Source organism: Cucurbita pepo, chromosome 1 (genome assembly GCF_057944985.1).
Source record: "Cucurbita pepo subsp. pepo isolate OVF chromosome 1, ASM5794498v1, whole genome shotgun sequence".
Lineage (NCBI taxonomy): Eukaryota > Viridiplantae > Streptophyta > Magnoliopsida > Cucurbitales > Cucurbitaceae > Cucurbita > Cucurbita pepo.
In genome coordinates, this window is record NC_141798.1 from 13,370,019 (window position 1) to 13,382,773 (window position 12,755).

The 12,755-nt window shown below is 33.9% G+C and overlaps 1 long non-coding RNA gene across 1 annotated transcript; it reads left to right on the forward strand.

The window, feature by feature from the left end:
* The first annotated feature begins 1,470 nt into the window (after positions 1-1,470).
* LOC147794807 (uncharacterized) lies at positions 1,471-2,019 on the forward strand. The gene is made up of 2 exons (XR_015422489.1): positions 1,471-1,559; positions 1,636-2,019. It is a non-coding gene; the product is annotated as an uncharacterized LOC147794807 (long non-coding RNA).
* The last annotated feature ends 10,736 nt before the right edge of the window (positions 2,020-12,755 follow it).

Genomic DNA, 12,755 nt, shown 5'->3' on the forward strand with positions numbered 1-12,755 from the left:
TTCATACATTTACTCATTTACTCGGATGTCACAATCTTTAATAGTTGTAATTTATATAACAATACATACTGCTCCGATCAAGGTCATTCCATGAAAAGATTAGTTAATTCCACTGGGGTTTGAAGCTACCATAGTTGGACTACTTTCCAATGAAGATATAAAAGTTATAGATTCACCATATTTGTTAAACAAAATGTGTATATAAATACAGACTCTACAATGGCAAATGAGCAAACCAACTCTACATTCAAACACATAAATTTAGTATAATATAACACTGATATTTTAGGAGATGGCAAACTTCTCTTGCTCCCTCTTTGTTCTTGTCCTGGTTCTCTCACGTCAGTATGGTTGTATAGATGTCCTTAAGTTTTGTGTTGTAAGCCTGGATGGGTATTAAAGCTATTTAATTATTCAGCAAAATTAAAGTTTGAAACTTATATAATTAACCTCTTTTGCTTAACTCGAGAAAAAAAAAATGGGCTAGATCTATGAGAAATTTCTTTCAATTAGATTAGATATGTTAAATTTTAAAAAATATGGGATAGCAAAAGAATTGACTGTTGAGTCGTATGAGGTAGGAAACTCTCAAGTACGGTTCTAAGGGAAGGAATTTACCTATGTATAATTTTGAAAATTTGTGCAGCTGGTTGGATGGTGCCTCTAGCAACCCACGCAAAACAATGTGATGTGAAGATGTTTGAATATGCATGCGACACCGCTGGATGTCACCAAAAGTGCCTAGAGGTTTATCCAAATTCAACATCTCAATGTGTTGAAACTCCTGAATTTTTCACCAACTTTGCTTGCCATTGTTTCTTCCCTTGCGAAGAAAATTGAGTTTTGATGTGATGCTCTTCTTTTCCTTATACTAATCCACATATCGTAATGCCCTAAAAGTCCACCCGTTTCCTAAATAAAATGGTCGGTGACTTTCCTGTTATTCAATTTGTCATTATGGTTGCTAGTGAAAAGTGTGTATAAAATAAGATGAAAACCAACTACCCTAACACGTGCTCCATGGTATTCATGCGTCACTTCCGTTATCCGTAGAAGGATGTCTTGCTTTTATCTGAAACGTAAACATAGCACCTGACTTAGGTACTTTAAGAAATACTTAATAAGTGACTTCACTGTTAGAGTCGTGAATACAAATATATGCAACATATTTATTAATTAAAAAAAATTATTATATTATTATTATTAAATATTTTTTTTATTGAACGAATTCACATCGCTATCCATATAGCAAATATATAAAATAGCTGTTAATATAACAAATAATGATATTGACAGAATAACCCTAATGACTCTGGATCCAAGACGGAAAAAAAAGTTGTAACTTATCATAATTGGCCTACTTTCCAAATAAAAGACAAATTAACTTAGTGTGTTGCCTTATTTGAAACCAAATATTTTCATATAAATCTTCGATTCAAAATGAAAGTATCCTACACCTTTCAATCACAGATCAATTTCAGTTTATCATTGCTTTTTATACGAAATGGCAAAGTTTTCTTACTCCCTATTCTTCATTGGTTTCCTCCTCCTTTTCTCAGGTTTGTTTTTTTAGATTTAGAAACATCTTATTTACTTTCAAGAATTTCGTTTTAATAACTATTTGATTTTTGACAGCTGCATGCATGTTGTCGGTCAATGCAACACAATGTGAAGAGAAGTTGTACGAAGGATGCGTACCTAAAGACTGTAGCGAGAGATGTTTACAGAAGTTTCCCAAATCAACATCTGAATGTGTTCCAATTGGACAAATGCCATTTAACTATATTTGCTATTGTTTCCATGATTGCTAAAAGATGATTAATTCTCGTTTTTATCACAGCCTCTATTAAATAAAACGGTTGAATGTCTCTATGAATTCAACCAATCCCTTGTAACTATTTTATTTTTGCTTTTGTTGTTGCTTCCATGATCGCTAGAAAGTGATCAATTCTGGTTTTTACCCGTCTCCATTAAATAAAATGGTTGGATTCCTCTATGGATGCAACTTTTTTAGCATAATTCTCCATTTCATTCCTTCTAGCGTGTCTTAATTTGAACCGCTAACTTGACCTACTAATATAATGTGTTATAATAAAATAAATCCAACTACTTTTAGAAAAGTTGGAAGTAGAGAAAGTGAATATCTATATTCCGTCATATGTTTTTTTAAGGATTAAACTGCTAATTTCGATATAATTTAATTTATAAGCTACCAAAATTAACGTTTCATAACTTGTAACATCATTAGTAAAATACATAGATGAAATATAGTATTTTTGTTAGAAAGGAATATTATTATGGAATACAATATGTAACGTATGGTTGTTATACTAAATAATTGACAATCTGATTCAACTCTTTCTCATCAATCTTTATCTTAATCATAAATGAAATTATTTGTCGATAGGTTGGTGGATTCAATCCCTATATTAACATAAATTAGTTATTAATAAAAATAAATATTTTTTTATTTACAAAAATAATCGGAGGGAATATATAGGCTTTCGAATCAACTCCAACTCAAGGTCATTTGTAATTAAATTTGCGGCATAATAATACATTTTTTTTAATTTAAAATAACATTTTATTTAAATAAGACTTGCACTAAAAAAAAAAATGTCTTTTTTTTAATGGATAGGGAGACTCAAAACTCTAATTTTTTTTTTTAATAACTTATAAAAAAAAATTATTTTATTATTAGTAGCTATTTTAAATTATTCAATCACTTTTATTATTTATTTATTTATTTATTTATTTTTGTAGGGAACGAATTCACACACAGATATATATATATATATTTTTTCTGATCTAGTAGATAAGTAGTGAATGTAAATTTAATCTCTAGATGGATAATATATGTCTTAATAGTTAAACTATATTTAGGTAAAAAAGAGATGGTTCTACAATGTTACAATTCTTAACTACCTATTTTACTGTTAAATTTTTATTAAATATCTATTTTGCCCTTTGGTGTGTTGATATCTATTTTGCCCTTGGCTGTGTTGATTTGACATAATTCTTTGAGTTGAGATGACATTCGAGAGAACTTATACAATGGAGATGACTCTTTCCGAATATTCCTGCGATATAGTCACGTTACTTATTCCTTGGTGGTAAGGGTGAATATTATTTCCACAGATCAACACGAGTCATTCCAATATGTTTTGTCCTAACTTACATGCATTCTAAGGAAATTGTGAGGAGGTCACCCTAGATACAATTATTACAAGGAAAACACACTAACGTTTGAATAGATAATAACTTGTAATTTTTTAAAGCTTTTTTTTAACCTCCTATCCTCAAGATTATTTTCATCTAGACATAGCCTCCATTCATTCATTTACTCTTTTATTCAGGTGTCACAATCTTTAATAGTTGTAATTTATAGGACCATACATACTACTCTGGTCTAGGTAGTTAAGGTCATGCCATGAAAAAATTAGTTACATTCCATAGGAGTTTGAAGCTACCATAATTGCCCTACTTTCCAATGAAGATATAAAAGTTATTGTGTCACCATATTTGTTAAACAAAATGTGTATATAAATACACTCTACAATGGCAAATGAGCAAACCAACTCTACATTCAAACACATAAAATTTAGTATATTATAACACTCATATTTTAGGAGATGGCGAACTTCTCTTGCTCCCTCTTTGTTCTTGTCTTGGTTCTGTCAGGTACATATGGTTGTTTAGATGCCTTTAAGTTTTGTGTTGTAAGCGTGGATGGGTATTAAATTATGTATAACTTTGAAAATTTGTGTAGCTGGTTGGATGGTGCCTCTAGCAACCCACGCAAAGCAATGTGATGTGAAGATGTTCGAATATGCATGCGACACCACTGGATGTCACCAAAAGTGCCTAGAGGTTTATCCAAATTCAACATCTCAATGTGTTGAAACTCCTGAATTTCCCACCAACTTCGCTTGTCATTGTTTCTTCCCTTGTGAAGAAAAATGAGTTTTGATGTGATGCTCTTCTTTTTCTGGTACTAATCCACGTATTGTAATGCCCTAAGTCCACACGTTTCCTAAATAAAATGGTCAGGTGACTTTTCTATTATTCAATTTGTCATTACGGTTGCAAGTGAAAATTGTGTATAAAATAAGATGAAAAGCAACTACCCTAACACGAGCTCCACGGTTTTCATGCATCGCCTCTGTCATCCGTATAAGAATATCTAGCTTTTACCTGAAACGTAAAAATAACACATAACTTGAGTACTTTAAGAAATATTCCTTTAGTGACTCTACGTAAAATACAAATGTATGTAACATATTTACTATTTTAAAAAGTTATTATATTATTAATAGATATTTTAAATTATTAAATAACTTTTTTGTTGAACGAATTCACCTAGTTATCCATATAGTAAATATATATATTATATATATTCTTAATAATGGAGATTTGACCCTATAGTAATATATTAAGGTGGAAAACGGGTAGATGGTTCTCCAACTATTAAATCTATGTTACATAATAAGAGGGGCTCCAAAGGGACAATTCTTACATATCTATTTTGGGTTAAATTTGTATTAAATTTCTATTTTGTCCTTCACTATGGGTTGATTTGACATAATTCTTTGAGTTGATATGTCATTTGAGAGAAGTTATATAATGGAGTTGGTTCTTCTAAATTTTGCATTCAATGGCCTCAATATTTGGTGCAATATAGTCACATTAGTTGGAGAGGGAAACTAAGCATTCCTTATAGGTATGTGAAAACTTCTACCTCTCCGTACTAGTAGACACATTTTAAAACTGTGAGGCTGACTACGATACATAACGAGCCAAGTGGACAATATCTGCTAGTTGTGGGCTTGGGCTATTACAAATAGTATCAGACCCAGACACTAATAGTATCAGACCCAGACACTGAACGGTGTGTTAGCCAAGATGTGGAAAACCTTGAGGGGAAACCCAAAGCACAAAATATCTATTTTTTATTTGTGATTAGAATATTAACTTTGAAAAGCACAAAATATTTAAGATTGAATTACGAAATATTTAATCTCTTCTTCTAAATGTGTTGATTGAGAAGATTAATATTTTATGGGATGATCATATGTGACGCGATTTTAATCTTGAGTGAGTTATGAACTATTCCTTACCGGAAACTTGTATTTGATTTGCATAGGTGAGAATGACTTTCACAACCGATTCAATATGTCTACCATTTTGTAAACTTGAACAATGAGAGCACACCCTCTCATTGGTATGACTTAGTTTATAGTTAATCGTAAAAAAAAAATTGTTAATTAGAAATTCAGTAGTTCTTATAGTGAAAAATATATTTACAAGGGTAAAACAAACTTTTAATCTAACGATAGTTACAAACAATTCGTGAAGAATCGATAATTGACTTGATTGTAGTGATTACATACATGAACACAACTTGTTACCCGATACAAGAGTTCAACTATAGGTCTATAGTAGATGATCTATAATTAATGAATAAAAAAGAATTAATTAATTTTATATTATTAGAATTTATAACCTTATGTCCAACCTAAATTGTAATAAAATTTTTAAAGATTCAGATTAATATTTAATAATTTTATATATTAAATATAAAGGAAAAAATATTTTTGATTTGTGAAAATATTTTTGATTTGTAATTGAAATATTCAGGGTAAATTATATATATACTACATTCAAATTTGTTAAATATGTATTGAAATGTTTTATTTAAATATGATCTATTTAAAAAAATATTTTTTTATTATATTATATATTAGAGGTTGTTATTTTAAATATGACTCATAAATCTTTTAATTTTTCTATCTTTCAAGAGGCTTTTGTGTTAAGGAAGATAAAAGATCTAGGGGAGACATTAAAAACTATCAAATGAGGATAAGTAACGAAATAAAACCGATTTTCTTGATTAGAACAAATAATGATATTGACATAATAACTTAATGAATCTACGATCAGTAACGAACTAAAACAAATAATATCTTGATTATAACGAATAATGATGTTGACATAATAGCCTACTTTCCTCAAAACCTACTTTCCAATAAATGAGGAATTAACTTAATGTGTTCCCATATTTGAAACCAAATATTTTCATATAAATCTTCCATTAAAAATGAAAGTATCATACTCGTTTCAATCCCGTATCAATTTCAGTTTATCATTGCTTTTTATAGGAAATGGCAAAGTTTTCTTGCTCCCTATTCTTCATTGGTTTCCTCCTTTGTTCAAGTTTGTTTTTAAGATTTAAAGACATCTTATATAAACTTTCAAGAATTTTGTACGTTTTGGTTCAATAACTATTTGATTTTTGACAGCTGCATGCATGTTGTCGGTCAATGCAATACAATGTGAAGAGAAGTTGTACGAAGGATGCTTACCTAAAGACTGTAGAGAGAGATGTTTACACAAGTTTCCCAAATCAACCTCTGAATGTGTTCCAATTGGACAAATCTCATTTAACTATATTTGCTATTGTTTCCATGATTGTTAAAAAGTGATCCATTCTGATTTGTACAACAGATTATTAAATAAAAATGTTGAATGTCTATGTGAATTTAACCAATCACTTGTAACTATATTTTATTTTATTTTATTTTTTGCTTTTGTTGTTGATTCCATGATAGCTAGAAAGTGATCAATTCTGGCTTTTACCCGTCCCCATTAAATAAAATAGTTGGATGCCTATACAGATTCAATTTTTTTAAATATAATTCTCCATTTTATTCCTTCACCCTAAACTCTGTTTTCATTCGACTCTAGCGATCCTACTTGCACGGCTAACTTAATCTACGAATATAATGTGTTATAATAAACCCAACGACTATTAAAAAAGTTATAGGTAGAGAAAGAGAACATATATATTCGTTTAGTTTTTTAATCGTTAAACTGCTAACCTAACCATAACTTGATGTATTAGCCAAATAGTTTAGCGAAATAATACATTATTGAACCCTTAAAATACAAGAGTTGTAAGTTCCAATTTTTAGTTTCTAGCTGAACCAAATCTTTGACAACCAACCTCATTCATAATTTTAATAAAAATAAATAACATTCCATAGAGTATTTATGTAAATTGTGCTGTAACTTATAGAAAAACAATATCCTTCACGTTTTCATTAATCATTTGTTATAAAAGTATGAAGAATAATTTTTTTTTTCTTTTTTAAATATTTATCAGACATGCTTTTATCAAAATTTGGAAACAAACATACATAAAACTAAAAAGACAGGTTGAAGCATTCATGCTTAACATCTAGAAAACTACATTCCGTGCAACCCTTCATGCTAAACAACATACGAAAACGTACTAACAATCGGTGCAACTAAACAACCATTGGATAAAGCTTTACAACAAATAAATTGTAAACCAACACTCATTGATATGGTGCAACCATCATTTATACATTGATATTGATCTGATTCTCATAAAGCCTCTGGCCAACAAAAAAAACTTATTTACTTGTCTTTTCTATACCATGGCTAATAGCTAAATAATAGTGGAATCAAATAATTTATGCATTGATAAGTCTGTATGGTGTGAATAAATAATCGATTGATAAGTCTGTATGGTGTGAATAAATAATTGGTATCACTAAAGAATGAAGTCTTTTTAAATGAAATGGTTCGATAAGGAGTAATAAAGCTTTAATTTGATCCTCTAATTGGAGGAAGTAGTTCATTCAAATAACTCGAGTTCATCCTCTTATTCTTCTATAATATGACAGCTTCACTTTGAGTAACAGAGAAGGAAAGCGAGAAAGATGACACATTTGACCAATTAAGAGAAAGAAAGTGTTTAAATTTGCTAAAAGCATAACTTTGGAACTTGGATCAATAAGGATGATATGTTGATAAATCGAAAAAAACAAGGGAAAACCATGCCCACAAAATTGGAAGATCTACTAAAGTATAACTCATAAAATATTGAAATCGAGCCTAAGCTCCAAAGGTTGGCGACAAAGAAGTGAAACAAATTCTATAAAGAAAACAAATAACAACAAAATTCTTGAATCTAACTAAATCTCTTAAATTAATCAAAATGCTCAAAGTCAAAAGCTTCATCTTCCAAAACTAAATGTTGAAATCAATTGAGAAAATGAAGGGGCTTAAACAGAGAGAGTCAAACATCCATACACAGAGAAACCCTAAACCCTAGAATAAGAAGAAAGAAGTATCAATCCAAATGTTTAAGAAAGAAGAAATAGATTTAGATAATTGTTTATTTTTTATACGATAAACCTAGTTGAACAACATCCAACAAAACCCTAAGAGAGATCGTAAAAAAGAAAATTTCTAATAGAAACGAAGTGATGAATGAAGGAAACGTGGAACAAGATTCAACGAAATGAGTTTCTGACAAAACTTTAATATCAACAACAAATGACTAGTAGCTATGAAAAGGGAAAGAACCTACTGAGTTTCTCATGACTTTCAATAATGGTTGACTTTTGGTGCTTTCGGTACTTTTGCACTTCCTGACCAATACCCACACATCTATTGTAGAAGGCTATAACAATAAGAAAAGATACTGGGTCAACAAGATAAGATGAAACTGAAATGAGAAAGAATAATGGAGATTTGAGATAGATACAATTCAGGAGTGTGCAAATCAACAACCATTGGAGTGAGAGTGAGAGTGTGAGTACCTGGTGTGTAAATCAAAAAGTAAAAAGTAGTGATGCGTGTTTTTTTTTTACATTTTTAATAGCTCTTTTTTAAAATTGCTATAACCAAATGCTATAAATGAAGCAATTTGTTGAAGTGAATAATAACCTAAAGAATTTATACTATATGGCTAAGGTTGAGTGTCTTATCCTGGTAACACTATTGATACGTTTCACTTTGCAATTGTTACAAATGATTTGATTTGATTCAAATCGTTTACGTGGAGACATGTGAGTGGGGGTATCCATTACAATTAGTTTGTATAAGAGTGGATCATGAAATAAATCTGTTAATTAAAAAGATTAATATTTCATAGAATGATCATGTAACGGATCCAATAAAAAAAAAAAAAAAAAAAAAAAGTCGTTGGCAGAACCGAAAACTGCGGCCAACGCTGGAGTTTTCGTTCGCACACGACCCACAAAGGGCGGTCGAAGGCTGGGATGCGAGGGAACCCGACCCCGACCTTCAGCCACCTCAAAACAACCTGCAAAAAAAAAAAAAAAAAAAAAAAAGAAAAGAAGAGGACAGAGAAAATCCAACAAAACTCCAGCGAGGCCAAACCCTACGTAATCGACGTCAAAACCTCCATTTTACGCAACAAAAGTAATACCAGAACCTTTTACACACATCAGGGGTAGATTTAGACGAATCCTATACGTTGAACACCGTCGGCAAGGAAGACGGAACGTCAAATTTCTGAACTTTTCCAGATCCGAGAGTGTGAACCGAAAACTCCGGCAAACGCCAGAGTTTTCGTTCGCACACGACCCACAAAGGGTGGCCGAAGGCTGGGATGTGAGGGAACCCGATCCCGACCTTCAGCCACCCCAAAACAACCTGCAAAGAACAAAAATAAATAAAGAAAAACGAAGAGGACAGAGAAAATCCGACGAAACTCCAGCGAGGCCAAACCCTACGTAATCAACGTCAAAACCTCCATTTTACACAACAAAAGTAATACCAGAACCTTTTACACACATGAGGGGTAGATTTAGACAAATCTTATACGTTGAACATCATCGGCAAGGAAGACGAAACGTTGGATGTCCGAACTTTTTCAGATCTGGGAGTGTGAGGCCTTTATGAATCAAACCAATACCAAAAATGAAATTAGGGGGAGGAAGAGACTCGGAAACGGAGGAAAAAGGAGGGAAAAAAGGACGTCGAAATGACGTTAACGAGGAGAGAGAAAGTCACTGGAAAAACGCGCAGGCAACCGGGTGAAGAAGACGAAGTCCGACCTGAGGGCCGGATCCCGCGACCCAAACCCAACCCAATCACCTTAGGTCAGCCAAGTACCCGACGATTCCCGCGACCCAGTCGCTTCAGCCCAAAATGCAAGCCCAGTCCAACGCCGACACGCCCAGCCCAGCCCACCTTCATTTTTACTTTAGCCCGGGCCGACCTGTCACCCACGAACGACCTAAAACCCGCGAGCGATCCGATAACCCGCTCCTCGACCCGAGACCGCTGCACACGCGTCTCCCTCTGTTTGTGCCACGTGGCAAGTCTGCAACGCGGCTCCCCTCGGCTCCGGCGGCTTCTCAGCTCCAACGGCTTATTCGGCTCGGGATACCTATTTTCAGCCCGTTTGTCATCGTTCCGAGCCTCCCTGACTTAGTTTCGGCCCTGTTTAAGGTAAAATATATCATTTTAAGGTCGTATTTCACAAATTCAAGTTGAAAATTAATTATGTTTGTGAAATACTAACGAAGGTGACGAATGATCCAATAGGAACCAACCACCAACGGAAGCGTAGAACGTTCATGAGGAGCTAGGAGCTTACGTTTATAATTTTAGAGAGTACTTCAGCTAAGGCGTATCAAGTAAGTGGCTCACCCGTCATAGGTTACGCGTTAATTGCTGTTTGTTGGCACGTGCCCGTGGATTTGCACGTGACATTAAATTGTATGCTAGTTTGTTGTGCTTAAGTACGTAATCATGTGAACGTGAATGTTATGCATGTGACGATATGTTGTTCTTGAATGATTATGGCATGATTGTATGGAATGTTTGAATGTAAACAACATGAATTGTATGACATGAAATACGGTAAACTGCATGGGAACATAACCCCGTTAGGAATATGTATGATACGTAAAGAAATGAAAATGAGAATGACATGTAAGCATGAAACGTGACAGGGGGTTATGTTCATTAATGATAAATGTAGGACTAGTGGGGACCTCATGCATATTGTGTGTCCATGCATCTGAGGGATACCCCTATCCCATCTCGAGGGTACAAACGTGTACATCCAAATGCAGGACAACGATCGTTATGCTTTGCATAGCGCTGCCGTGACGGTTACTAGTTCTAATGGGTTCCGGCATAAAAGGCTCCTAGAGCATACCCACTGGATAAGGAAAGTGGCCCAGCGGTGTGCGAACTAGCTGGTGAGCCCATACTCGCACGTATGGGCTGTGTGTAGAGTATATGGTACACGTCCAAAGTTTACCAGTTAGGACAGAACCGAAAGAAAAACGAAACGAAACGAAAGATAGGTCCCATCATTTCATTGCATGTGAATGTTGCATAACCCTGATAGGGAGTCACTTACTGAGTATTCTAGAAATACTCAAGCCTCGTGCTACTTTACTTTTCAGATAAAGGCAAGGCACCCATGTGAGATCGTCGGCGGCATCGTACACCCCGGGACCGTGGCACGTGCATAGGGTAGTTGCTTTCCATTACTAGTATAGGTTAGTTTAGGTTGAATTCTGTTTATGTCATTAGTATAAATTAGTATAGGTTGAATTGTAATCGCATAATAAACCTTAGGGTAAATTGAGACAATTATTTCAGCATTGTTCTTTTCCTTTCTTTCGCCTGTATTTGTTTTTCTCTTTCACAAGGTAATAAAAGACGAGTGTTAAAGTCGCATTTATATTCAGGGCCCATTTAATGTAATTCCGCATTCCAAGGTATAGTAATAACCTTAGATTAAATAGGTAAAAATTAGGGTCGTTACAGATCATATGGGCCTCGATAATGAGTTATGAACTCTTACATAACTTGTCTTTTGATCCACATGGGTGAGAATGACTTATGTATGTGATTCAATATGCCTACCATTTTTGGGACAAATAGAGAGATGGAAACCTAATTTGACAAAATTAAACAATGGGCCCCTCTCACTAGCCCAAAAGAGAATTGTTTTATAGTGGTAAAATGGACTACTCATCTACAATGTTATCGAGACTATTGCAAAATTATTTGTAACGACCCAAAATTTTCTACTTAATTCAAGGTCGCTACTGTATACGTGCCATAAACATTGAATGCGGAAGACTTCATTTAAATTCCATAAAACATAACCTTTAACTTAAAACACAGCCATGTACTTACGTGTTTCGAAAACATCTTTAAAACGACACAACAAAAGACCTGAAATGAAATAAATAAGCATTTAAGTTTAAAACATCCTATTCTATCCTAAGTATAAGAAAATAAATACCACTATCCTATGCATGTGCCATGATCTCGAGTTGCGATGCCGTCGTCAGCCGTACAGGAATGTCTTGCCTTAACATGAAAAATGTAGTAACACATTGCTTGAGTATTTAAAGAAATACTCACTAAGTGACCCCACTATTGGGGCTAAATGCAACAATCACATGCAATGAAATGATGGGACCTATCTTTCGTTTTGTTTCGTTTCGTTTTCCCTACGGTGCTATCCTAACGGGTAATCGTGGACGTGTATCATATACTCTACACACAGCCCATACGTGCGAGTATGGGCTCACCAGCTAGTTCGCACACTGCTGGGCCATAGTCCTTAGCCGGTGGGCATACTCTGGGAGCCCCTTATGCCGGGACCAGTTAAAACTAGAACCGTCACGGTAGCGCTATGTAATGCATAACGATCGTTGTCTTGCCATTGGATGTATGCGTCCGTATCCTCGTGATGGGATGGGGGTATCCCCCCAGATGCATGAACACACATAATGCATGAGGTCCCCCTATTTCTACATTTATCTTTAATGACCATAACCCCCCTGTCACGTTCCAGGCTTCATGTCATTCTCATTTTCATTTCAAATTTCATACACATTTCTATTGGGGTTATGGTTCCAGACAGTTTACCGTGTTTCATGTCA